Raw genomic sequence first — 26,546 nt, 5'->3', positions numbered from 1 at the left:
TTGAACATCTGTGGGGCATCCTCAAATGGAAGGTGGAGGAGCGCAAGGTCTCTAACATCCACTAGCTCTGTGATGTCATCATGGAGGAGTGGAAGAGGACTGCAGTGGCAACCTGTGAAGCTCTGGTGAACTCTATGCCCAAGAGGGTTAAGGCAGTGCTGGAAAATAATGGTGGCCACACAAAATGTTTACATTTTGGGCCCAATTTGGACATTTTCACTTAGGGGTGTACTCACTTTTGTTGCCAGCAGTTTAGACATTAATGGCTGTGTGTTGAGTTATTTTGAGAGGACAGCAAATTTACACTGTTATACAAGCCTGCCACAGTGCTCTGTCCTGCCACTGCGGTGTGACAGCAAGAGCTGTCAAAGGTAGATATACAGTGGGGATGGAAAGTATTCAGACCCCCTTACATTTTTCACTCTTTGTTATATTGCAGCCATTTGCTTAAATCATTTAAGTAATTTTTTTTCCTCATTAATTTACACACAGCACCCCATATTGACAAAAAACACAGAATTGTTGACATTTTTGCAGATTTATTCAAAAAGAAAAAATGAAATATCACATGGTCCTAAGTATTCAGACCCTTTGCTGTGACACTCATATATTTAACTCAGGTGCTATCCATTTCTTCTGATCATCCCTGAGATGGTTCTGCACCTTCATTTGAGTCCAGCTGTGTTTGATTATACTGATTGGACTTGATTAGGAAAGCTACAAACCGTCTCTATAAGACCTTAGAGCTCACAGTGCATGTCAGAGCAAATGAGAATCATGAGGTCAAAGGAACTGCCTGAAGAGCTCAGAGACAGAATTGTGGCAAGGCACAGATCTGGCCAAGGTTACAAAAAAATTTCTGCTGCACTTAAGGTTCCTAAGAGCACAGTGGCCTCCATAATCCTTAAATGGAAGACGTTTGGGATGACCAGAACCCTTCCTAGAGCTGGCCATCCAGCCAAACTGAGCTATCGGGGGAGAAGAACCTTGGTGAGAGAGGTAAAGAAGAACCCAAAGATCACTGTGGCTGAGCTCCAGAGATGCAGTCGGGAGATGGGAGAAAGTTGTAGAAAGTCAACCATCACTGCAGCCCTCCACCAGTCAGGGCTTTATGGCAGAGTGGCCCGACGGACGCCTCTCCTCAGTGCAAGACACATGAAAGCCCACATGGAGTTTGCTAAAAAACACCTGAAGGACTCCAAGATGGTGAGAAATAAGATTCTCTGGTCTGATGAGACCAAGATAAAACTTTTTGGCCTTAATTCTAAGCGGTATGTGTGGAGAAAAGCAGGCACTGCTCATCACCTGTCCAATACAGTCCCAACAGTGAAGCATGGTGGTGGCAGCATCATGCTTTGGGGGTGTTTTTCAGCTGCAGGGACAGGACGACTGGTTGCAATCGAGGGAAAGATGAATGTGGCCAAGTACAGGGATATCCTGGACAAAAAACTTCTCCAGAGTGCTCAGGACCTCAGACTGGGCTGAAGGTTTACCTTCCAACAAGACAATGACCCTAAGCACACAGCTAAAATAATGAAGGAGTTGCTTCACAACAAATCTGTGACTGTTCCTGAATGGCCCAGCCAGAGCCCTGACTTAAACCCAATTGAGCATCTCTGGAGAGACCTAAAAATGGCTGTCCACCAACGTTTACCATCCAACCTGACAGAAATGGAGAGGATCTGCAAGGAGGAATGGCAGAGGATCCCCAAATCCAGGTGTGAAAAACTTGTTGCATCTTTCTCAAAAAGACTCATGGCTGTATTAGATCAAAAGGGTGCTTCTACTAAATACTGAGCAAAGAGTCTGAATACTTAGGACCATGTGATATTTCAGTTTTTCTTTTTTAATAAATCTGCAAAAATGTCAACAATTCTGCGTTTTTCTGTCAATATGGGGTGCTGTGTATACATTAATGAGGAAAAAAATGAGCTTAAATGATTTTAGCAAATGGCTGCAATATAACAAAGAGTGAAAAATTTAAGGGGGTCTAAATACTTTCTGTCCCCACTGTATATGGTCAAAGGTAGATATATCTGTTAACTCATCCTTCTCATCCCAATTTGTGTACTTGCTGCCTCCAAGCTGTACTATCAATATTTGCTACAGCACAAGCTGCAAGTCTATCAAAACCTAAACCGCTGAGTTAAAAGACGTAGGTAGAGTGATACAAGCAGCCCAAGAGGCCTCAGTTCAGGTGATTAGAACTCATTCAGACCAACCGAATGCAAAGAACACTCAAACAGTGTGGGTGTCAGTTGAATGAGCATTCACACACTACTTGATGCAGGAGTGCATGATGAAACAGTACAGACAGCAGATATGAAGAACAAACTGCGGGCGGCAGACTGCTATATTGTTTGGTGAAATTTTGGGTTGCATGATGAAAGCAAACCGCTACTGAACTTGGCTTGGTTTCATACCCATGCAAGCCCTGTCCACTCTCTCTTGCAGCTCAGCATTCTGCTAGAGTGAAAGAGAACAGACTGTGCATGCGTGGATAGGAAACAAAGCCAAGTGCTCGTTTGGGAGTTGCTGGGGCCGTGCAACAAACACTATCTGCAGGACAGAGAGGGGAGGGCAATGGAATAAGCAGTTTGAAAAGCAAGCATTCTTTCTACAAATAGGAGCACTGCATATTAATGTACCGAGAAGGCTGTAATGCACAGGAATGTTTTTGGCAAAAGTCATTAAAGTTGGGCTAAGCCTTTAGCTGTAGCAAAATGTTTCAATGACACGCAAACTTTAAGAGCAGCTTCACACTGGTGTGCTGTGGTTTGGGTGCAGTGAGATTTGCCAGAATTTTACATGTGGTTTTAGGTGCGTCTATTGACTATTAGAGTGTGTGTTTTCATGCACGCCCATCAAAGTTTTGCATGCTGCATGTTTGATGTGCTTTTAGAAAACGAACAGCCTAATCAATAGAAGTCAATGGGAACTTTGGGAAAAATGCAAATACAATCTCGGTGCACCTACGCTGCGGCTAAACCGCAGGACACCACTGTGAACCTGACCGTAAGATAAAGAAAAAACAGTTTCCAACAATAAGATGTTATATGGATATATAAAATATCTGTTATTATGCATTACTGTGTCTATAGCGTAATGCTGTAAATAGGGTAACAGCCAAGGTGACTGTAACAACCAGACTAAAATGCTGAGCTTGCACAACTTAAAATTGAGGTATTTTTACAACTTGATGTTAGTCTTTCTCAGACATGGCTATTGTAAACATTGCATACATTCCTTGCTTGCTTACACACTACAGCCCTAAAGACACTGGTAGGTGTGAGACCAGCAGTTACCAAACAATGCTAATTGTAATTGGACCAGTCAAAGTGCGGGAACTGCGAAATCCACTTTGTCCTCTCCTTTTCTCAGACCGAGAACCTATTCACAGAGACATTTTATGTTCTTTGATGGTCTTTACAGAGAAAATAAATACAAATGTCACTTTATCCATTTAACACTGAAATATATTTCATTGTGGGTAACGTATTACTGAGGCATACGTTTATTTTTTTTATTAAGTTTACATATTTTGTATGGAGTGTAGCACCCTCTAGTTAGTTACAGTAGGTGCTAGAGTGAGAATTTTTGTTGGCAGAGTAGGTAAATTTAGGTGTAGAGCTGGTAGATTTTAATCTACCGCTGATAGGTAAATTTAGTGGGTCGCTTATTAGAGGGAGTTAGATTTGCCTCTGTTCCAGCTTGGCTGACGTTGCGTGTAGTTCCACATTGTGCCGGTGGGTGTCGTTGTTACCATCGGCTGGTGTTGGAAGAGCAACGTGTTGAAGCGGATGAGTGCTCCTCTGTCCCGGAGATAACTTGGTGGAGGTGGTCCTCCGAGTTGCATTCTGGGAGAGGGTATTTATGGGACATTTATTGGTGCTTATATCATCCAGAGGTAAACTCAACAGAACCCTAGACTCGGTGCCGGTGAAACAGAGGTATCGAGAGTGAAGGTAACAAGCCCGCTTAAACCAGCAGCTCCACCGAGAGTTATTGCTACATAGGCAGGCCTAGCTGGTTGCTAGGCCTGTTTGTTTTCATTCTGGGCTGGGAGTGGCTCAGGGTAGCAGCTGGTGATTCATAGGCCGCATTACTTCATTGTCACCTCCCTCCTCCTTCTAGAAAGTGCTAGAAGGAGAAGAGGGGAAGAGAGATAGACTGGCTGGGGTATCTTAAGAAGCCTTAACCAAGGAGGAGTTGTCGGGTGGAAGAGCTGGAGTGAGAGAGTGTGGAGGCTGTCGGGGCCCACGGGGAGCTCCCCAGTCAGGGGGGCGTGACACTGGGCAGGGGCTCGGGTGCATTCAAGAGGAGTGACGAGATCCTGGAAGGAGAGGCACATGAGAGAGCAAGTAGAGCATAGTTGCCAACATTGCACAAAAAAAAATTGGGGACACTTTTTTTGCATGTAGGAGCCTTGCTATAATTAGGGGGTGTGGCATTCCTTTGTAGGCGGGGCATACCGTAACAGAAAAATGCGTGGCAAAAAATGGGCGTGGTTGGAGCGGAATAGTGGGCATGTCTTAAATGTGCGTGGCTCGGAAGGGGTGTGGTATGTGATGAATGAGGGATGGAGGGAGAAAGAAAGAAAGAGGGAGAGAAAGAAAGAGAGAAAGAAAGAAAGAGGGAGAGAAAGAAAGAAAGAGGGAGAGAAAGAAAAAGAAAGAGAGAAAGAAAAAGAGAGAAAGAAAGAGGGATGCAGTGACAGCAGGCCCAGATCCTACACAACAGTAGAAATATGTGTATTGCAGAAAGTTTAACAAATCAGCAGATAAAGATACTCCAAACACCTGGTGTTGGCACTTCAATCATCCCGGCACCAAGGTTGTTATGGTGTCAGGATGATTGAAGTGCATTATTTCTATTATTACATTGTAATATAGAATGAAATTATTTAACTAATAATAATGCAGAATCAGTGGAAGCCCTGAGCGTGCCACCTGCTACCAGATGCCATCAGGTGTCCCCAGCAGAGTCCCCCCTTACTTCAGGCATTTCCAGCTGACTCCTCCCTTACATCAGGCATTGCCAGCGGAGTCCCCCCTTACATCAGGCATTGCCAGCAGAGTCCTCCCTTACATCAGGCATTGCCAGCAGAGTCCTCCCTTACATCAGGCATTGCCAGCAGAGTCCCCCCTTACATCAGACATTGCCAGCGGAGTCCCCCCTTACATCAGGCATTGCCAGCAGAGTCCCCCCTTACATCAGGCATTGCCAGCAGAGTCCCCCCTTACATCAGACATTGCCAGCAGAGTCCCCCCTTACATCAGGCATTGCCAGCAGAGTCCTCCCTTACATCAGGCATTGCCAGCAGAGTCCTCCCTTACATCAGACACTGCCAGCAGAGTCCCCCCCTTACATCAGACATTGCCCAGCAGAGTCCCCCCTTACATCAGACATTGCCCAGCAGAGTCCCCCTTTACATCAGACATTGCCAGCGGAGTCCCCCCTTACATCAGACATTGCCAGCGGAGTCCCCCCTTACATCAGACATTGCCAGCGGAGTCCCTCCTTGCATCAGGCATTGCCAGCGGAGTCCCCCATTACATCAGACACTGCCAGCAGAGTCCCCCCTTACATCAGACATTGCCAGCGGTGTCCCCCCTTACATCAGACATTGCCAGTGGAGCCCCCCCTTACATCAGACATTGCCAGTGGAGTCCCCCCTTACATCAAACATTGCCAGCGGAGTCCCCCTTACATCAGACATTGCCAGCGGAGTCCTTCCTTACATGAGACATTGCCAGCAGAGTCCCCCCTTACATCAGACATTGCCAGCGGAGTCCCCCTTACATCAGACATTGCCAGCAGAGTCCCCCCTTACATCAGACATTGCCAGCAGAGTCCCCCCTTACATCAGACATTGCCAGCGGAGTCCCCCCTTACATCAGACATTGCAGCAGAGTCCCCCTTACATTAGACATTGCCAGCGGAGTCCCCCCTTACATCAGACATTGCCAGCGGAGTCCCCGCTTACAACAGACATTGCCAGCGGAGTCCCCCCTTACATCAGGCATTGCAGCGGTGTCCCCCCTTACATCAGGCATTGCCAGCAGAGTCTTGTCCTTACACCAGGCATCCCCCAATGGAACCCCCCCTTTCCTTACATCAGGCATTCCCAGCAGTGGAGACTCTCTCCACTGCCATTACTAAATAGAATGGGGCAAAATAGCCGGGTGGCTGCCAATAGCATTTGTACTGCGGCGCCGCCCACCCCCACCCCTTCCCACATCAGGTCACAGACAGACGGCAGCGGGGCGGGAGGTGGGCGGTGCCACAGCTTAAATGTTATTGGCAGCCACCCGGCCATTGCTAAACTGTAATTGTTTATTTTGGTCTCCGGGAAAATGGCAGCCGGTGGAGACATTGTCTCCATCGGCCATAGACCTCTAGCGGCAGCGAAAAAAAAAAATCTGTAAAATAAGAATTTCCTAGGACATTTCCCGGGAATGCCTAAATCCGGGAAATTCGTGACATTTGTTAAGTATGGTAGAGGACATTGAGAGAGAACACTTCTAAGAGTCTCCAGGGAGGACTACTGGTCGCAGCCGGGAGGGCTGGTGAGTGAGCACAGTCGGGAGGACTGGGGAGGCACACCTGAGAGAACTGGGAGATTACAGTTAAGATGGGTGCAGAACCAGAAGAGAGGACTGTGGGAAGGGCAGTAGAGAGAGGTCAGTGCAGCCAGACTGGCAGGCAGGACTTGAAGAGAGCTATCTGGGAGTGGTAGCTGAATAGAGGACAGCTAGCACCTGAACTATTTCTACACTATTTCTACACTACAGGGGCCTGAGGTCCCTGCCAACAAAAGGCAGTTCATGAAGGCCTGGCTGAAGCACTGTCAGGCCTACCCATGCGGTGCTAGCTAGTCTGGAGGAGGAACAGTCTGCAGCAAGGGAAATGCTGGTGGAGTAACAGTCTGCAGCAAGTGAAATGCTGGAGGAGGATTGGTGTGCAACGTGTGTTTGTGCTGGAGAGAAGATTGAGGTGTATATACTAGAGTGTATATAGCATAGTTGCCAACATTGTAAAAAAAAAATGTGGGACACTTTTGTGGCTGTAGGCGGAGCCGTACAATAAGTAGCGGGCGGGGCATTCATTTGTAGGCGTGGCTTAGCAAAAATATTCAAGTGTGGCGCGCAAAGTGCGCCACGGCGAAAAACGGGCGTGGTTTACGCGTCATAGTGGGCGTGGCTTAAATGGGCATGGCTCAAGAGGGCGTGGTTAGAGTCTGAGATGAATGAGGGATGGAGAGGGAAAGGGGGAAAGGGGGAGAGGGGGAAAGGGAAATGACGGGACAGCAGCCCCAGATCCTACACAATAAAAATATGTGTATTCTAGAAAGTCTAACAATCAGCAGATAAAGATACTCCAAACACCTGGTGTTAGCACTTCAATCATCCCGGCACCATGATTGTTATGGTGTCAGGATGATTGAAGTGCAGTATTTCTATTATTACATTGTAATATAAAATTAAATCATTCAACTGACCATAATGCAGAATCAGTGGGAGCCCCGAGTGTGTCACCTGCCACGTCGCCTGCCACCAGCCGTCCGTCCTTGCATCAGGTGCCCCCAGCAGAGTCCGTCCTTGCATCAGGTGTCCCCAGCAGAGCCCCCCCTCACACCAGGAGTCCCCAGCAGAGCCCCCCTCACACCAGGAGTCCCCAGCAGAGCCCCCCCTCACACCAGGAGTCCCCAGCGGAGCCCCCCTCACACCAGGAGTCCCCAGCAGAGCCCCCCCTCACACCAGGAGTCCCCAGCAGAGCCCCCCTCACACCAGGAGTCCCCAGCGGAGCCCCCCCTCACACCAGGAGTCCCCAGCGGAGCCCCCCCTCACACCAGGTGCCCCCAGCGGAGCCCCCCCTCACACCAGGTGCCCCCAGCGGAGCCCCCCTCACATCAGGTGTCCCCGGCAGAGCCCCCCCCTCACATCAGGTGTCCCCGGCAGAGCCCCCCCTCACATCAGGTGTCCCCGGCAGAGCCGCCCCTCACATCAGGTGTCCCCGGCAGAGCCCCCCCTCACATCAGGTGTCCCCGGCAGAGCCCCCTCTCACATCAGGTGTCCCTGGCAGAGCCCCCTCTCACATCAGGTGTCCCTGGCGGAGCCCCCCCTCACATCAGGTGTTCCTGGCGGAGCCCCCCTCACATCAGGTGTCCCTGACGGAGCCCCCTCTCACATCAGGTGTCCCCGGCGGAGCCCCCTCTCACATCAGGTGTCCCTGGCAGAGCCCCCTCTCACATCAGGTGTCCCTGGCGGAGCCCCCTCTCACATCAGGTGTCCCTGGCAGAACCCCCTCTCACATCAGGTGTCCCTGGCGGAGCCCCCTCTCACATCAGGTGTCCCTGGCAGAGCCCTCTCTCACATCAGGTGTCCCTGGCGGAGCCCCCTCTCACATCAGGTGTCCCCAGCAGAGCCTCCCCTCACATCAGGTGTCCCCGGCAGAGCCCCCCCTCACATCAGGTGTCCCCGGCAGAGCCCCCCCTCACATCAGGTGTCCCTGGCAGAGCCCCCCTTCACATCAGGTATCCCTGGCAGAGCCCCCCCTCACATCAGGTGTCCCCCAGTGGAGCTCCCCTTACATCAGGTGTGTCCCCAGTGGAGCCCCCCTTACAAATTCCCACAGCGGTGCGCCCCCCCTTCCCTACCTCAGAGGTGTCCGCCGGTCTTTTCGAATACCGCATGGCAAAACCCCCCCCCTTTCCCTGGCAGCGGGGCGGGGGTTGGCGGAGTGAGGCGGGGCGGAGGGTGGGCGGCTAGGGAGGGGCTCCATCTAGCCCCCCCCAGCCGTCTTCCTGAGCTTCTTCAAGATGGCGGCCGGCGGAGACAATGTCTCCGCCGGCTGCAGACCTCTAGCGGTGGCAGGAAAAATCAAAAACCGGATTTTTGGGGACATTTCCCGGGACACAAAAAATTTGGGAATGGAGTGTAAGTCCCGGGAAATCCGGGACAGTTGGCATCTATGTATATAGGAGTCCCGAACAAGTTTGTACTGAAAAGTCCTGGCCATCCCATAATTCCAAAAATTCCCATTGAAGGTTTAATCCCCTCAAATTAAAAAACAAAACTATGGACTGGTTTATGTCGCCGAGTGACTGAGAGATGGATGTCTGGCTGGGCAGGGTGACAGGTGAACAACTACATTCAGCAACCCCTACGGGGGCATGACTACAAGAGTAAGAACAGTTTTTTAGGACAACTTTTTATGAAGGCCAAAGGAATTAGTATTACAACGCCATCTTGTATAGGAGAGTAATAGGTATTAAGATGAGTATATACCTCCATTATTAAAGGGAATCTATGGTTACAGCATACACTTTCATTTTATTATAACATAAGCATCAGCCGCCGCCCCCTCATCCATGCGCCAGGCCTCTTTCAGGACGCCGGATGCATGGATTCCTGTGGCGGGGTGGGTGGGGGGTGTGCTTTTTGAAGCACCTGATTAGAGCCAGAGGCTCTAATAGGCTTAAAAAAAGGGTGGGCTTGGGGAGAATGCACCCTGATCCCACCCAATTGTGTGACCATAGCGAATGAATTTTCGCTATTTTTCACACTACAGTGCCTCCCCGCCAATCAGGAGGCAGGTCAGTGAGACCTGTTTCCTGATTGGCCAAAGCGCCAGGCATTCCTATTGGATGCCTAGCGGCGCTTTGGCAAGCAGACGAAGCTTGAGGAACAGAAACCTCCGCCGCCGCTGGCTGCACTGTGGAGGAGAGGAGAGGAGAGTGGAGGCACAGCAGGATCCTCCGGGGGGGGGGGGATGAGGGGTGCAGCCAGTCCCGCGAGCCAGTTGTACTGCCAGTCCCGTGAGCAGGGTTATTGCCAGTGCCACTATTGCCGTGAGCCCCGTGGTGGGTGGGGGGGTGCTCCCAGTGACGCCAGTGCATTACACGAGAACCCCGAAGAGCAGAGCTTGGATGCTGAGCTCTTCCAGCAGTGCCCGCATCATTCCCCCGCATCAGATCCGCAGCGATCAACGGGGGGGAACTCTCCACTGACAGATCAATCTCACTCACAGGTCCTCCATTGACAGATGGATCCCAGTATTGGGGCAGCTCTCTACTACTAGATCCTACTCCTACCGAGGGACCCCCACTTGCAGATCGATCCCGATCAGATCCTCACCCTAGAAGTGCACAGTGCATTTGATGGGCACAGTGGCGGCAATTGATGGGCATAGTGGCTGTGTTTGATGGTACAGTGGCTGCGTTTGATGATACAGTGGCTGTGTTTGATGGGCACAGTGACTGCGTTTGATGGCACAGTGGCGGCAATTGATGGGCACAGTGGCTGTGTTTGATGGGCACAGTGGCTGCGTTTGATGGGCACAGTGGCTGCGTTTGATGGGCACAGTGGCTGCGTTTGATGGGCACAGTGGCTGCGTTTGATGGGCACAGTGGCTACGATTGATGGTACAGTGAGGCTGCAATTGATGGGGTTTTTTTTCAGAATTTTACAGTTTGTTTGCGCCCCCCCAAAAAAATTTTGAGCACCAGCCGCCACTGATAAGCATTGTAATAGCAATACAAACAAAAAATTGGATTCCCTGCATTCATTGCAGCTTCTCCTCTGCTGTTTATGTTCAATGTCTAAAGCAGTGTTTCTCAACTCCAGTCCTCAAGGAGCCCCAACAGGTCATGTTTTCAGGATTTCCCTCAGATGAAACGGCTGTGGTAATTACTAAGGAAGTGAAACTGATCAAATCACCTGAGCAAAATAATGGAAATCCTGAAAACATGACCTGTTGGGGCGCCTTGAGGACTGGAGTTGAGAAACACTTTTTTTTGTTTTGGATAGAATGCAGGGGGATTAGAACTCTTGTCAGCTTTTATTGATGTCTGTGACCCCGTTAGGGAGATTAACCCTCTCTATTTGTCCTGTTTACCGTTATCATTAAAAGTGAAAGTAAAAGAAAATCCCAAATTTTGGGTTGTCCTCAGAAAAGTAATAGAGAATTCCATTAATTTGCAGGGATTGACTCTCACTTCCGGTTTTTCTATGGGACAGGAAGTAAAGGAAAATCTGAGCAATGGGACATAGATGGTGAAAAAAAATCTGACTTATTAAAATTCTCCCTTAGACCCCTTTCACACTGGGGGCGTTTTGCAGGCGCTATAGCGTTAAAAATAGCATCTGCAAACCTCCCTAAAACGGCTGCTCTATGCAATCCAGTGTGAAAGCCCCAGGGTTTTCACACTGGAGCGGTGCGCTGGCAGGGCGTCAGAAAAAGTTCTGCCAGCAGCTTCTTTGAATCGGTGAAGAAGAGGTGAACTCACCGCTCCTCCCCATTGAAATCAATGGGGCAGCGCTGCGATATGCGGGCGGATTTAATCCCTCTTCGGCCGCTAGCGGGGGGTTAAAACCACCCCGCTAGCGGCTGAATAGCGCTGCTTAAACAACGGTAAAGTGGCGCTGAAAATAGGGCCACTGGACCGCTGACGCCCGGGGCGGCTCGGTGTGAAAGGGGTCTTACTCTATCCAAAATTAAAAAAAAAAGTTTTGCCCATTGTTCTACTTTAAGTTTGCATGGTCTAAACAAGAAATGTCTGAATGGTACAGTACTTAAAATGTATATATATATATATATATATATATATATATATATATATATATATATATTTTCGATAGCTTGTAGAAGGATTAGTGTGGTGTCCACACAGCCATATCATCCATTCACAGATCCATTCACACGATTCTGTGAATGAATAGGCTACAAAGCTGAAGGACTTTTTAGATCTTAATGGTGCGCAAGTACAGTGACACTGCACGTGCATAGCTCCCAAATGTCCCTGATTTCGAGGGACTGCCCCTCATTCGGAAGAAAGTCTCCCTGTCCCTCTTTCCTCCTCATTTTGATCTGATCTATATAGTTGTATATAAAATTCACTACTTATCTATCAAAAAAGTGTTTTACAGTGCTAAACCTTTCATCCAATTTCTAAATTGCTTGTAAATTCAAAAAGCCAATATGAAAGAATAGTATTGATAAAAAAGCACTTGTGGGTTTAACCAATCATTTTTTTTTGTACAATTCTCCTTTAACCACTTCAATACCAGGCACTTAGACACCTTCCCGCCCAGACCAATTTTCAGCTTTCAGCGCTGTCGCAATTTGAATGACAATTGCGCGGTCATGCTACACTGTACCCAAACAAATTTTTTATCATTTTGTTCCCACAAATAGAGCTTTCTTTTGGTGGTATTTGATCACCTCTGCGGTTTTTATTTTTTGCGCAACAAATAAAAAAAGACCGAAAATTTTGAAAAAAAACAAGTTTTTCTTTGTTTCTGTTAAAACTTTTTTGTAAATAAGTACGTTTTCTTCTTCAATGACGGGCACTGATATGGCTGCACTGACGGGCACTGATACGGCGGCACTGATGGGCACCGATGAGGTGGCACCAATGAGGTGGCACTGATGATGGGCACTGATAGACGGCACTGATGGGCACTGATAGGCGGCACTGATGGGCACTGATAGGTGGCACTGGTATGCGGCACTGATGGGCACTCATAGGTGGCACAGATGGGCACTTATAGGCGGCACTGATGGGCACTCATAGGTGGCATTGATGGGCACTCATAGGTGGCATTGATGGTTACTTATGGGTGGCACTGATAGTTGGCACAGATGGGCATGGATGGGCACTGTCAGGTGGCATGAATGGACACTGATGGGTGGCACTGATGGCACTGCTTGTTTGCAGTGATGCCCCTAAGGGTGGCATTGCTGGGCATCACTGCAACATAATGGTGCCAATCAGTGCCCATTTGTGGGCACTGATTGGCACAGATTTGGCACACTGGGCACATGTGGATGGCCATGGGGTACATACCTGGCCATCCACATGTTGCCCCTTCCCTGGTGGTCCTAGTGGCGACCCCTGGTGGTCCAGTGTGGTGATCTGCGGGGGGGGCTGCGCTGATAAACAATCAGCGCAGACCCCCCCTGCCAGGAGAGCCGCCGATCGGCTCTCCTCTAATCGCGTCTGTCAGACGCGAGTGAGGAAGAGCCGATCAACGGCTCTTCCTATTGACAGCGTGATCAGCCGTGATTGGACACGGCTGATCACGTGGTAAAGAGCCTCCGCCGGAGGCTTTTTACCAAGATCAGTGTAGCGGTGTGTCAGACTGACACACCGCTCCACCGATCGCCGCGATGCGCGCCCCCGGGGGCGCGCTGCGGCATGTTATCCTGCTGGACGTCATATGACGTCCAGTCAGGATAACAGAACCACTTCCCGGACGTCAATCCGCTATAGGGCGGGCGGGAAGTGGTTAAGGGGGCGTTGGAGGGTGTGAGCCCTATGCCCACATACTTTTGCTAAAACGTGTCCCTCATTCCCATCTCAGAAAGTTGGAAGGTATGAACTTGCAGTCTCATGTTTACTCCCTCAAGCCCCATAAACAAAGGTCTGTAGCTCCATACAGATCTAGGGCTGGGGGAACAGCCTGCAGGAGCCTTTGCTTTGCACCTACATTACACTGATTAAAGCTGCTTTGCCCTGGAGACTCCAAAATAAAAATGTAGTAAATGCAAGTTTTTTTAATTAATATGAGTGTATTTATTATTTTTAGCAAAAAGTAAAATGTTACTATAATTGTTACAGGAACAGGAAGTGAGAGGAAACACATACATACATTAATTTTTATATGTTGAATACTACAGCTAGCACTATAGCAAGGGAAGAGGAACGGGCAGAAAAAACACCACTTCTCTGTATGAGAGCTGCAGCATTGGAAGTACAGTTCTAGCTGTAGTATCCAGCATATAGTATCCAGCACTGTAAATATGACGGATCTATAAATCTTACGCTGTAGCATGCACCTCTTTTGCTGGAACTCAAAAGGCTCTCTAGTTTTTGGATCTCAAGGCACTAGACTTGACCCCCATGTCCAGTCCCGTCTACATAACTACTGGTCCACTAATGTTGGTACTTTTTTTTTCAAAATTTTTTATTTATCAAAGAAAACAGGTCCACAAGGAGCGATACATCGGTATTTAACATTGCAACAATACAACTCGAACATTTACTTAAGTCTTATACCGGAGACTGTCTCTCACTTATTTTAAGGATCTCTTGTGTTGTGGTGTAGTGTGAGATTGGCATATTCCATAGGTTACAACTGTGTAAGATCTTCTAGAGTGGTGGATGACAATGTTGTTCTTTATTATCTTCGGGTTATAATAGTGTCATGGTGTGTTCGTCAAGTAGTATCAGTATTGTAGGGCCTATTGATTGTTCCCTCGTGTACCCTGTTCTCTTCCTCGTTTTCATTTTCTATAGATTAGTAGAGCCGAGATAGGAGAGAGAGTGTAGAAAGAGAAAGAGCAAAGAGGGGGAGGAGACGGGTAGAGGGGGAAAGGTGGGTAGGGAGGGGTCTGCGAGCAAGGGGGACTCCTTATTGTCCCGTGAGATTAATTTTCTAATCTGTCAATTAGTTACCTATAGAATTCAAGTATGGACTAGGTATCTGTTTGCTCTCTCTGAAGGGCCTGTCCTTCTGCTGAGTATTTAAATATATTCCACAGCTGCCAAGTCTTGGAGTATGTCTCACTTCTGTTCTGGCTCGTGAGGATTAGATCTTCCAATGTGCTAATTTCGTCTACCTTCCTAAGCCAGTTGGCGATAGAGGGCGGCTCGGGGGATTTCCATTTGAGGGGAATGCAAATTTTAGCTGCGTCTAATAGGTGGCGAACAATTGATTTTTTATATATCCGGGTAGGTGTATCAGTGGCGTGTAGGAGGAAGTAGGCCGGTTCATCAGGGACATTACGATCGGTGAATTTCTGTATTATCTCACGGACCTTTTCCCAGAAAGGCCTTATCTGGGGACATGACCAGAAGAGATGTATGAGCGTGCCTGTGTTCTGCTGACATCTCCAGCATAGTTTCGATGTCTCGGGAAAAATTTTTTGTAATAATGCAGGTGTTCTGTACCATCTCGTAAAAATTTTGTAATTGGTTTCTTGAAATCTGGTGCATATGGATGATTTATGAGTAAAGTGAAGTATGTGTGTTCTTGTTTGCGGAGTAAAGTGGCAGTTCAAGTCCTTTTCCCATTTATCAAAACTGGGATGTTGGTAGTCTCCAGGAGGTGTGATGAGCATGTTATAGGTCAGAGACAGCGTGTGCGGTAGCACACCGCTTTCTAGACAGATTTCTTCAAAGGTAGTGTAGGGAGGGTCAGTTACAGTCGGGGGAGTCAGACTGTTAAGGAAGTGTGAAAGCTGGCTTGCCCTCAAAAAGTCCAATCGGTATAAACCGGTCGGATCTGATAGTTCAGTCAGGGTTGCCCACCTTCCGCCGGTGCTGTAATGGGAAGCTTGGTATATCCCTGAGTTTCTGAGTGTGCGGAATGTAGGGTCTGTCATGCCTGGGGTGAATTGTGGATTGCCTATTATGGGTCTCAGTAGTGAGTTTTTAGTAGAAAGAGATGCTTGTGACATTAAGCGTGTACAGATGTTCGTTGTGGTTCCAATTAGCGGATGTGATCGTATTCGTGCGGGGAGTGTGGATCCGCTCCATGGAGCTCTATTTAGCGGGATGTCAAATTGTGATTGTTCTATCTGGGGCCATAGCTTTGTTTCCTGGTGTCTGCACCAGTCAATAAGCCTACTCAGATGCACTGCTTGGTAGTATGTTTTAATTTCTGGCATGGCCATTCCGCCGTGGTGTTTTTGTAATGAGAGTGTCTTTCTCGGTAGGCGTGGCTTTTTCCCTGCCCATAAAAAGGTTGAAAATAGTGAGTGTACTTGTCTGAAATAGTTTGCGGGTATGTGAATAGGTAAAGCTTGTAGTAAGTACAAAAATTTGGGAAGGACCATCATTTTTAGTATATTGCAGCGTCCGAACCATGAGTGTAGGCCATCTTTCCAGCTGTGTAGTAGTATTTGGACTTTTTTTAATAAAGGTGGGAAATTGTGTTTGAAAATCTGGGAGAGTCTAGGAGGGATATAGGTGCCTAGATATTTCAGGGCTTTGTCTGTCCATTTAAAGTGGAAGTTATTCTGGAAGTGTGCGAGTTGGGTTTGTGGAATCCCTATTCCCATAGCTTCGGATTTGTTAAAGTTTATTTTTAGGTTGGAAAGATGTCCGTAGATCTCGAACTCTTTCATTAAGTTTGGAAGGGAGATGGCTGAGCTAGTGATGGTGAACATCAAATCATCTGCATATGCAGATACTTTATGTTGGGAATCCCGTACTGTGATCCCCTTGATGTCTGGATTTAGCCTCACGTGGCACAGGAAGGGTTCTAGTGATATGGCGAAAAGCAAGGGTGACAGCCGGCACCCCTGCCTAGTTCCGTTTGATATTGGGAATGCCTCGGAGACAACACCATTAGCCCTGACCCTGGCTGATGGATTCGAATATGCTGCAGATATCCAACTAAACAGCCTTTCCCCCACTCCGATATGTTTCAATGTTTCAAACAGAAATTTCCAGTGTATGCGATCAAACGCTTTTTCTGCATCTGTGCTAAGAAAGATGCTTGGCGTCTCATTTCTATTTGCTATGTGGAGTAGGTTCAGAACTTTGATGGTGTTGTCCCTGGCCTCTCTGGTTGGCACGAAGCCCACCTGATCTAAGTGTATGAGTTGTGGTAAATGTTGCTGTAACCTAGAGGCAATAATTTTGGTAAAAAGTTTTAGGTCGGTATTTAGTAATGATATTGGGCGGTAGCTGCCGCATTGTGTGGGGTCTTTACCCTCTTTTGGGATTACTGAAATCTGTGCCTGGAGTGTCGAGGGGTGTAGTTTTGAGCCGTAGCCAAGGTCATTGAATAGTTTCGTTATGTGGGGGCCTAAAGAAGGGAGGAAGGTTTTGTAATAGTTAATAGTTAGGCCATCGGGTCCTGGTGCTTTCCCCTGTTTGGTGGTTTTTATGGCTGACTGGAGTTCTGTGAGTGTGATGGGTTCCTCTAGGGTTTCCCTTGCCTCCAGCGGTAGGGATGGCATTAGTGATGAGGATATATATTCATGTGTATTGTCTGGTGTGGGTGGTGTCATCTGTAAATTATATAAAGAGTTATAGTACGTTTTAAATTCTTCCGTAATTTGTTTGGGGAGGGAGACTGTCTTCCCGAAAGTGGTCGTGATCTTAGGTATGTATGACGCCAGTTTTTGTTGTTGCAGGGATCGGGCTAACAGTCTCCCACATTTATTGCCGGATTCATAGACTTTTCTTCTGCATATTTGGAGCGCTGCTTTTGCTTTAAAGCGCAAAATGTCTGTGACTTGTGTACGGGTGTTATCTAATTCGGTCCCTAATTCCCTTGTGGGTGTTAGTTTATGACTTGTTTCTAATGTCTGTAATTTCCTAAACAGAGTGTCTAATTGTTCTGTTCTTTTACGTTTTAGTCTGGATCCATGTTTAATAAGCACACCTCGGATCACGGTCTTATGTGCCTCCCACACCAGACCAGCGCCACTGTCAGGGGTATTGTTAGTTTTAAAGTAGTGTTCAATTTCTTGTTTTATGTCTGCGCAGACTTCCGGGTCTTGCAGTAAGCTTTCATTTAGTCGCCAAGGTGGGCGCTGGGTCGTGTGCGGGTCAGCAATTGCATATGTTAATGATATCGGTGCGTGGTCGGACCATGTGATAGGTTCTATCTTAGTGTGTAGAACAGCCTGTAAGTTTTTGTGGGGTATTAGAAAATAATCTATGCGGGAATATGATTGGTGGGGCCGAGAAAAGAACGTATAGTCCCTCTCCCCAGGGTGGAAGAGGCGCCAGGCGTCCATTAGTTGTGCCGAGTGAAGGGCCATTTGTATCTTTTTGCGTGAGGTGTTTGAGGTCGAGGATGTACCAGAGGACGTGTCTTCTGTCGGGGTTAGGGGCGTGTTGAGGTCTCCCCCTACTATCAGCTGTCCTGCGGTGAACTGTGTAATTTGGTCTAGTCGTTTCTTAATAAATGTGTCCTGGTGTTCATTGGGGGCGTATAGGTTTGCGAAAGTCATTTTTGCGTTTCCTATCAGTCCTTTTAAGTATAGATATCGTCCTTCTGGGTCTGTTTTAGATTCTAGGCATGTCCATGGAACTTTGGCTGAAATTAGGATGGAAACCCCTCTGGATTTTGCTTGCGTATTGGTGGAGTGGTAAACAGTGGGGTAGTATCTGTTTTTAAGAATTGGTATAGTATTGTCTCTGAAGTGCGTTTCCTGAAGCAGGATTACGTCCGCCTTCATGCGTCTCATGTCATTAAGAAGCATCCGTCTCTTCTCTGGTGTGTTTAGTCCTTTTGTGTTTAGTGATATTATGTTTAGGGTGTCCATGCTTGCAATTTAGGGAGGGGGGGGAAGGGGGGGGAAGTGGGGAAGAGAGAGGTTGGGAAGAGAGTCAGATAATAGGTCAGAGTAGAAATAGTAGATAAGACAGAGAGAATAGTGTCAGGGCAGATTGCCCCTAAAGTGTAGGGAGTCTAGAGAGCTGTCACTAGGTTGTGCAGCGTGAGAGGATACTAAGGGCGCAAGAAAAAGTACTTGCTGAAGCGCTGTCCGGAGAGAATCCGGCTATGCAGCGCTAGCCTAGGTGGGTTTGTGGGAGGACACGGTCAAGGGATGAGCCTCCTCGAGTCTCATTCCGCCCGTGGCATAATGTAAAGTCGTGAGTTCAATCGGTATAATGTTGTAGTCTGATACGTAGAATTCAGTATAGGAATTAGCATGCAATATCAGGATATTCTTCAGCGGTAGTGTGACTAACATTTCAAAACAAATAACTAAAATCATCAAAAACTAAAAGATATAAACAGGGATCCCCCACTCAACCCTGAGTAAGTGTCAGGAATTACTCTGCAAACCTCTGAATCCTGTTTCTGGGTACTTACGGAGGGTTTCTAATCCATAGAGGTACCAACTCTCCTCTCCCACATGGAGGGAGCCAGTCCGCATGTCTCGCAATGTATATGAAAGGTGTTGAGATGTCTTTCCAGGGCATGCAGGCTAGAACAACGTCCATCCCTCCCCCTCGCACCCTCATCTATGCAACAAGGCTCAGTCTACAGCAAGAGGCTGTGCCATCCAGGCTTGTAAGGGCATTAAAGTTCCGATAGTTCCTTCATAGCCGACCAGTAAGGAGGATGGTATTTTCTTCTGTGCTGCATATAAGGGTTTTTCTGTCCCAGTTTCTGACTACCACAAAATGTATTTCTACAGTAGGCTCTCTTACTAGTATGTGAGGGAGTGATCTACCTCTGTTTTGCTGGGTAGTTTGTGGTTTAAACCAGCGGGTCCTCCCGGGGTAGGTCGGAATGGTGTGGGTCCAGGGGACAGAAGTCACTTATCAGGTTAAGCCCTCACCGCGGGGGCGACCCCCCTGGGAAAAGGATGTAGGGGGGGGGCCGGCAGTAAATTGAAACATCCCCTCTCTCATCTGCATCAGGTGGGCCCAGCCGGGGTGATAGACATAAAGTATTGGAGTGTTTCAGAGGGGGGGTGTTCGAGGAGAGTATTTTCCGGGAGTCAGTAATGGTGTGAGAAGGGATGCAGGTCAGGAGTGAGCGGGGGTCGCAGGACATCCTTACTCACGTGCAGGACCTCCAGATGTCGAGCGGCGTCTCCTCCTTCCCCGTTGATGAAGCGGCAGAGGATCTCGTGCAGCCGAGGGGCCCGATCTTCCTGTCGGGCGTGGGAGGATTTGTAGCCAGTCCGGGATCGAGATCGGTGGCGCCTCTAGGAATCGGAAGAGTGCTGGTAAGTCCGCCGCTGTTTGCAGTGTGAATGTGGCTGTGTCGTTGCAGAAAGTTACCGAGAGTGGGTATCCCCAGCGGTACGTAAATCCCTTCTGTTTTGCTAGATCCAGAAGGGGTCGCAACATGGCTCGGCGTTTCAGGGTGGCTCTCGATAGGTCCGGCAGGATTCTGACTCGAGATTCGTTGTATTCTGCGTCGCCATGTTCCCAGGCGCGACGTAGGATGGCTTCTTTCTGCGTGTAGCGGTGTAGTCTGCACACCACGTCACGCGGGTTAGATGGATCTGTTGGCCTCGGTCCCAATGTTCTATGCACCCTGTCTAATTCTATGTCCGTATCGTTTTCATCCAGAACGGTGTGGAAGATATTTTTCACTGCATCTGCTAGGTTTTCTGAACTGGTTGTTTCCGGGATGCCTCGCAGCCGCAGGTTGTTTCGGCGGCTTCTGTCCTCGATATCTTCCATATGTAACTGGAGGGAGACGGCTGTGTCTCTGTGTAGGTCTCTGGCTTGCTCCAGAGCTGATACTCTTTCTGCCAAGGAGGACACCGCCGTCTCTCCCGAGGAGACTCTGTCTGCCAGGCTGGACACTTCACCCCTCACTTCTTGTATGTCCCGGCGGTGGGTCTCTTCAAGCCGCAGGATCATCGCTTCAATATCGTTCTTAGTGGGGAGTGCTTGCAGGAGCGCTCGGATCTCTGGGTCCATTGGTGTTGGTTCGGGAGGGTATGTGGAGGTCATTTCTCCCGTTGTGGTATTTTCTGGGAGCTCAGGCACCAGAGTGAGTGGTGTAGATAGATTCTCCAGGGAAGTCTGGATGTCTCTGGTAGAGGCCTGGTGTGCGAGCTCCCGTTGCAGGCCTCGTGGCGCTGTAGGCCCGGTACCAGGGGAAGTTTCCTGTCTGAAATAGCGGTGTATTTCTCCGGATTTCTGGCTGGAAGGGATCCCTTTGGATACTGCTCTTGTCCTGTATCGTTTAAAAGTTTTCATACCGATTGGAGTGGTATAAAATCCCGGGGTTAGGAGTTTGAGATCGGGAGCTCAGAAAGAAAGCAGCCTCACTCAGCCATGTCCAGGCCACGCCCCACCCTAATGTTGGTACTTTTAGTTGTACTTTGAACCATCCCAAACTACCCACTTGTAATTTGGGACAGTTCAAAACTATTTATAAGAGGTAAATATGTTGCTCATATTAGTACTGCAATCTAAACAAAATCTGGATAGGATTAAGGCCCAGGCTGCCAGATATAAAGCTGCTTATGTTGACCCCAATACTTATAAAGCCCTCCTGACCACCTTTATGGAAGTCTCTCAAAACTGCACTTAACTAAGGCCCTTCTTCATCAAACACAAAATATGTATGAACAAGAAGGCAAATGTGGTAGATTGCTTGCCTGTCTAAAGAACAGTCAGCTGCTAAATCTATTCTCAGGATCTATGGTCTTTGTGACCACATTTATACTTGCCCTAGGCTTATTGCGAATAAGCCTTTTTATTTTGCAAGCTCTATGCATCTACTGTAAGCTGCAAATTTAGTCACCTGGATGGCTACTTACATCTCCTTACCCATACATTCCCCTGCTCAACACTCTGCGCACAAGATATATTACCCAGGAAGAATGTCTCCATGCTTTTGCATCTACACAATCTGGCAAAACTCCTGGGGCAGATGGACTCCCTGCGGGGTATAACAAGCAATATGGCAAAACACTTACTTATTCATGCTTTCCAAATCAGAGCTCTTCCCCTTCTATGATGGAAGCGGTTATTGTGGTGATTCATAAAGCGGGGAAAGACCCTAATAGTTGCTCCTCTTACCATCCAATTTCACTTTTGAATGCCGGTGCGAAAATTTAAACGATCAACAAAGTTAACACACCTGCCCAGAGGTAACATTTTTACACTTAAGAATTTGTAAAGATGGAATTCTGCTTTAAACTGTTCATATATCTTAAATAGGTTATATATACAGTATTTATATGAATCTGAGGTCTGAAGGTGCAGAATACAGGGGTTGATCTGAGGTTTGAAGTGTATGCCCTGAGACTGATCTGAGGTCCAAAGGTGCAGGAACTGGAGCTAATCTAAGGTCTGAAGGTGTAGGAACTAGGGTTGATCTGCAGTCTGAATTTGCAAAAATAGGGACTGGTCTGAAGTCTAAAGGTGCACAAATTGGGGCTGATCTGAGGTCTGAAGGTGCGGAAATTGGAACTGAACTGAGGTCTAAAGGTGCAGAATCTAGGGCCGATCACCTGAGGTCTGAGAGTGCAGAAATTGGGGCTGATCTGAGATATAAATGTGCAGAAATTGGAACATATCTGAGGTCCAAAGGTGCTGATATTGGGGCCAATCTGAGCCCTAAAAGTGCAGAGGTTGGGATTAATGGTGCAGAAATTAGGACCGATCAGAGATCTGATAGTTTAGAAATTGGGACTGATCTGAGGTTTGAGGTGCAGAAACTGGACTGATCTGAGATGTGAAGGTGCAGAAATTGGAGCTGATCTAAGGTCTTAAGTTATAGGAATAAATTCTAACCTGAGATCATTGTGTGATGCTGTAGGGCTGTGTACAATTACTAATGAGTACAAAAATTGAAAACTATCCAAGACTATGGCATTATATTCACTGGCACGCCATTTAGCTGATGCTTAAAAAATTGGCACTCCATGTAGAAAACTTAGATGCATTTTGCCCATCCTAAAACAGAATTATCTACACAATCGCAAATACCCCCTTCTTGATGCAATCAGTGAGATGTACAATGTTAAGCATTTGCTGAAAATGAGTCAGAGATTCTGGTTGTTCCTAATTTTACCTGCCAGGTATAGCTGCTTTGGCTAATTGTTGAGGATCAATTAATTTCATTCTAAGTCTGTAATTGCTCCAATTTTCTCTTCTGGCCAGGTACTTGGTGGTATTAGATACAAGAAGGGCAATGCAAGGTCAGATTATGGGTATATGGGGCATCTTAGCCAATGGGCAGGGGTTTTCTTGAATCCCTTGACCTACTGGGAGAACCTATATATTTGGGTGGAGTCAGGTGATCGGGGTTCTGTGCCACCTGGACGGCTATCTGGGTGGAGGTGTGTTGTATTGCCCGGGCTGCTAGGCTGGAGTTTGGGCCTATACTGGGAACATCTGGCTGCTAGGCTGTCTGAGGGCCTATCCAGAAGCAAGAGAGCAGCGCAGAGTTGGGATTGCAGCTTGCAGACCAACCACAGGTGACAGTTCTCCCTGCGGGAGAACCTGTTGTGGTCTGCAGTAGAGGGGAGCTGTCACCACTGAGGGATCATCCACTTCATTACCAAGGACCACAATGAGTAGCTGAAGCAAGTATCGGAGCAGTATTCTCACCAACCGGGGACGGTAAGGAATCAGGAAACTTCAGTGGGTATCAAGCCAGGGACCCAGCCAGCAGAGGTGACGCTTACAGAGCAGCCTTGTGTGTCAAGCCAGGGACCCAGCCAGCAGAGGTGACGCTTACAGAGCAGCCTTGTGTGTCAAGCCAGGGACCAAGCAGGCCAGTGGGGCGAAGCTTGAGAAGTATCTTGAGTGCCAAGCTAGGGACCTAGCAGCGAGGTGGGGGTGAAGCTTGAGGAAGATACTACTGTGAAGATTGGAGGAGCTCAAGGGATTTAATGACAATGAATCGACTAGTCTTGTGAGAGAGACTGGGAGTTCAGTGGGCTGAAGAACTACAAGAAGGGATTGTAGTGGAAGCGGAGGAACTGTTACACTTTGTGTTAGGAACTGTTAAAGACTGTTGCCATAGGAGACAGCATTCCTACACATTTAGATGTGGTGCCTTGCTGGATGCCTTTCCCTGCATGGCTGTCCTCCTGTTGAAGTCTCGGAGTTTGCCAATTAATCTTGCAACTATCTAAGGGTGTCCTGGCCCTAATCCTCTCTCCCAAAGTTCTGTTAAGAGAAATGAAATCTCTTTTGCATTCAAGAAGTGTCTGGCGCCCAATCAATCTACCTTGTATTACACCCACTATGCCATGCAACCCACCATATACAGAAGGATGTCAGCTATCTCTGGCCCTGGAGGTTCTCATTCCGAAGAAGGCCTGGGACCTTGCTACATTAAAATAGGATAATTGACTGTGAGCATTTGTGTCAATACTCACTGATATTCTGGCGATTTCACAACATACCTAATACTTCCAGTAGAATTTATATGCATTCGGTAGAAAGGTAAGCAAGTATTACGACTCAGTATGTATGACCATTGTACAGTACCTACAGTATCTCCTATGGTGGACACATGGAGTGATGATATAATAGAACATGGAGAGGAAAAGATTTTGAACATGATAAAGAGAAAAAACATCAAAATTACTGCACTGGACATGAAGTCAGAAAAAGACTAGTTTGTGTGTAAAGCATTATTACAGAAGGAGGACATATAAAACAAAAAGTGCATGTGGTATGACTGCATTCAGTAGTGAAGTTTTGGGAACCAAAAAATATATGTGAGGAAAGGGGAGGTCTGGCAAGTGGACAATAGTGACTGCCTTACATGCTAATATAATTAATGCCTCAGAGGGAAGAACAACCTATGACAACTTATGGTAACCAATCTGATTCCATCTTGTATGAGAAAATGGCAGTTGTAAAACAGATCATTTGAAGCTGATCGACAGAGTGTTGACTGAAGTAGTTATCCCCTCATTTGTTGTTTCCTCTCATTTGCTATTGCTGTGAACAGCCACTGTACATAACTCTCCCATTTTAACAATCGTTTAATAGTTGGCACTGTTTTTTGTTTTTGTTTTATTTTTGTTAAAAATGTAGTTACCTGCATTCTTTTCTCTTATTGTAAAAATTATTTATACCATTTCCCCCAAAATTAAATAAAAACCCTCTAATGAGTATGGCGTGTAACATGTTCATTATAGCTGCATGTCAGTATTGCCATCTATGTAACATTCCATATTTAACAGTTTTTGACTATTCATACTGGTGAATGGCAAAACTCAAAAGAAACTATCAGTGGGGTACCCAGTGGGTAACTCTAAAAATGTTTGAATGTGCTACTCGTTTAAACTTTTACTGTCAAATTTGTGATTTTTATTTCCTTTTTTTTAAGAAGACCATATAAAGATCCTTTACATTTTGAAGCACCTTGAGTGGTGTTCAGCATGTAGCAACTTCATGAAGGTCAGCAGATGTTTGTAGCCGAGAATGTGCACTTTGAAGTGCTAAATGCGGTAATCTGTTTACTCTATTTTCAGTGACACCTTTTAATGCAGCCACATGAAAGTTCTCCTAAGAGATGTTTGTGCATGAGATTTCCAGACCTCAAACATCTCCATTCTTGAAACAGGGAGGTCTTGAAATCTCACACTCAAACAAACATCTAAGTAGAACTGTACTGCCATCACAAAGGTTTAATTTTCTCTGTTGCCACATTCTGGAAGTAGGTTAAAGTCTACCCACAATGTTCCCAAGACTCAAGTCTTGCTGGCCCTAGACTACAGATGGTGCAGAAATGATCCAACCCACCCCGGGCTAATATATTTTCAGGCCGCTCCATTATATTGTATGCTAAGTTTGCCAGGTACAGGTGTTTATGCTAGTGGAGAGGGGATTGGGAGAGAAGATGCTGCCAATGCCAAATAATCAGCCAAGGGGGGTGCACAACAAGAATTAGAAAATATTTCGTAACCTGTCTGATTGCTAGTTGCCTCTAACAGAGGCTGCATCTTCAAGCACTTACAGACAATAAGAAACATATTTATCCTCTGGGATCATATATGCTCAGGTTTCTCTTGACCACTTTGACGTTTGGGCAAATACTTATGTAGCACCCTGGAGTTTATTCAGGGAGCTCTTCACAAATTTACTTGCCAAGAGTAGTTATCTTGGTCGATTGATAGGGATCTATTGATTTCTGCCTAAGCTTGGCCTTGTTGCACTTTTCTCTTCTGCCACTGGATGGCCGGGTACTTGGTGGTACTAGATATGAGAAGGGCAACCCAAGATCAGGTTATGGCTATATGGGTGTCCCAGCCAATGGGCAGGGGTTTTCTTTAATCCCTTGGCCTGCTGGGAGACCCTATATATTCTGGTGAGGTCAGGTGATCTGTGTTCTGTGCCACTCAGACTGCTGTCTGGACGGACGTGTGTTATCTGCCCCGGGCTGCTAGGCCGGAGATTGGGCCTATCACTGGGGCATCTGGCTGCCAGGCTGTGTGAGGGCCTATCTAGAAGTAAGAGGGCAGGGCAGGGTTGGGACTGGGTTGCAGTCCAACCAAAAGTACCGGTTCTGCTGGCCGGAGAACCTGTCAGTGGTTGGAGGTAGAAGGGAAGCTGTCGCCACAAGGGGGCCAATCACCTTTACCAGGGACCATTGTGACTAGCTGAAGTAAGTACCGGAATCATATGCTCACCAAAGGGCACAGTGCAGAATCGGGAAACTTCGGGGGGGTGCTCAAGTCAGGGACCCAACCAGCGGAGGAGACGCTTGCAGAGCAGTCTTATGTGTCAAGCCAGGGACCGAGCCAGTTAGCAGGGGTGAGGCTTGAGGAGTATCCGGAGTGCCAAGCTAGGGACCCAGCAGATAAGCGGGGGGTGACGCTTGAGGGGATACCACCGCAAAGCTTGGAGGAGCTCAAGGGATTCATAATCAGTGAATCAGTTAGTCTAGTGAGAGACCTGGAGCTCCGTATTGAAGAACTACAAGAAGCAGTTGTAGCAGAGCTAAAAGAACTGATACGTTGAGTTAGGAACTGTTAAAGGACTGTTACCATAGGAGACAGCAATCCTGCACGTGCAGAAGTGGCGCCTTGCTGGGCCCTTTCCCTGCATGGCTGTTCTCCTGTTGAAGTCTTGG

Source organism: Aquarana catesbeiana, linkage group LG04, assembly GCF_042186555.1.
Source record: "Aquarana catesbeiana isolate 2022-GZ linkage group LG04, ASM4218655v1, whole genome shotgun sequence".
Taxonomy (NCBI): Eukaryota; Metazoa; Chordata; class Amphibia; order Anura; family Ranidae; genus Aquarana; species Aquarana catesbeiana.
The sequence above is the reverse complement of the archived record's forward strand: the minus strand, read 5'-3'. Positions refer to the sequence as shown.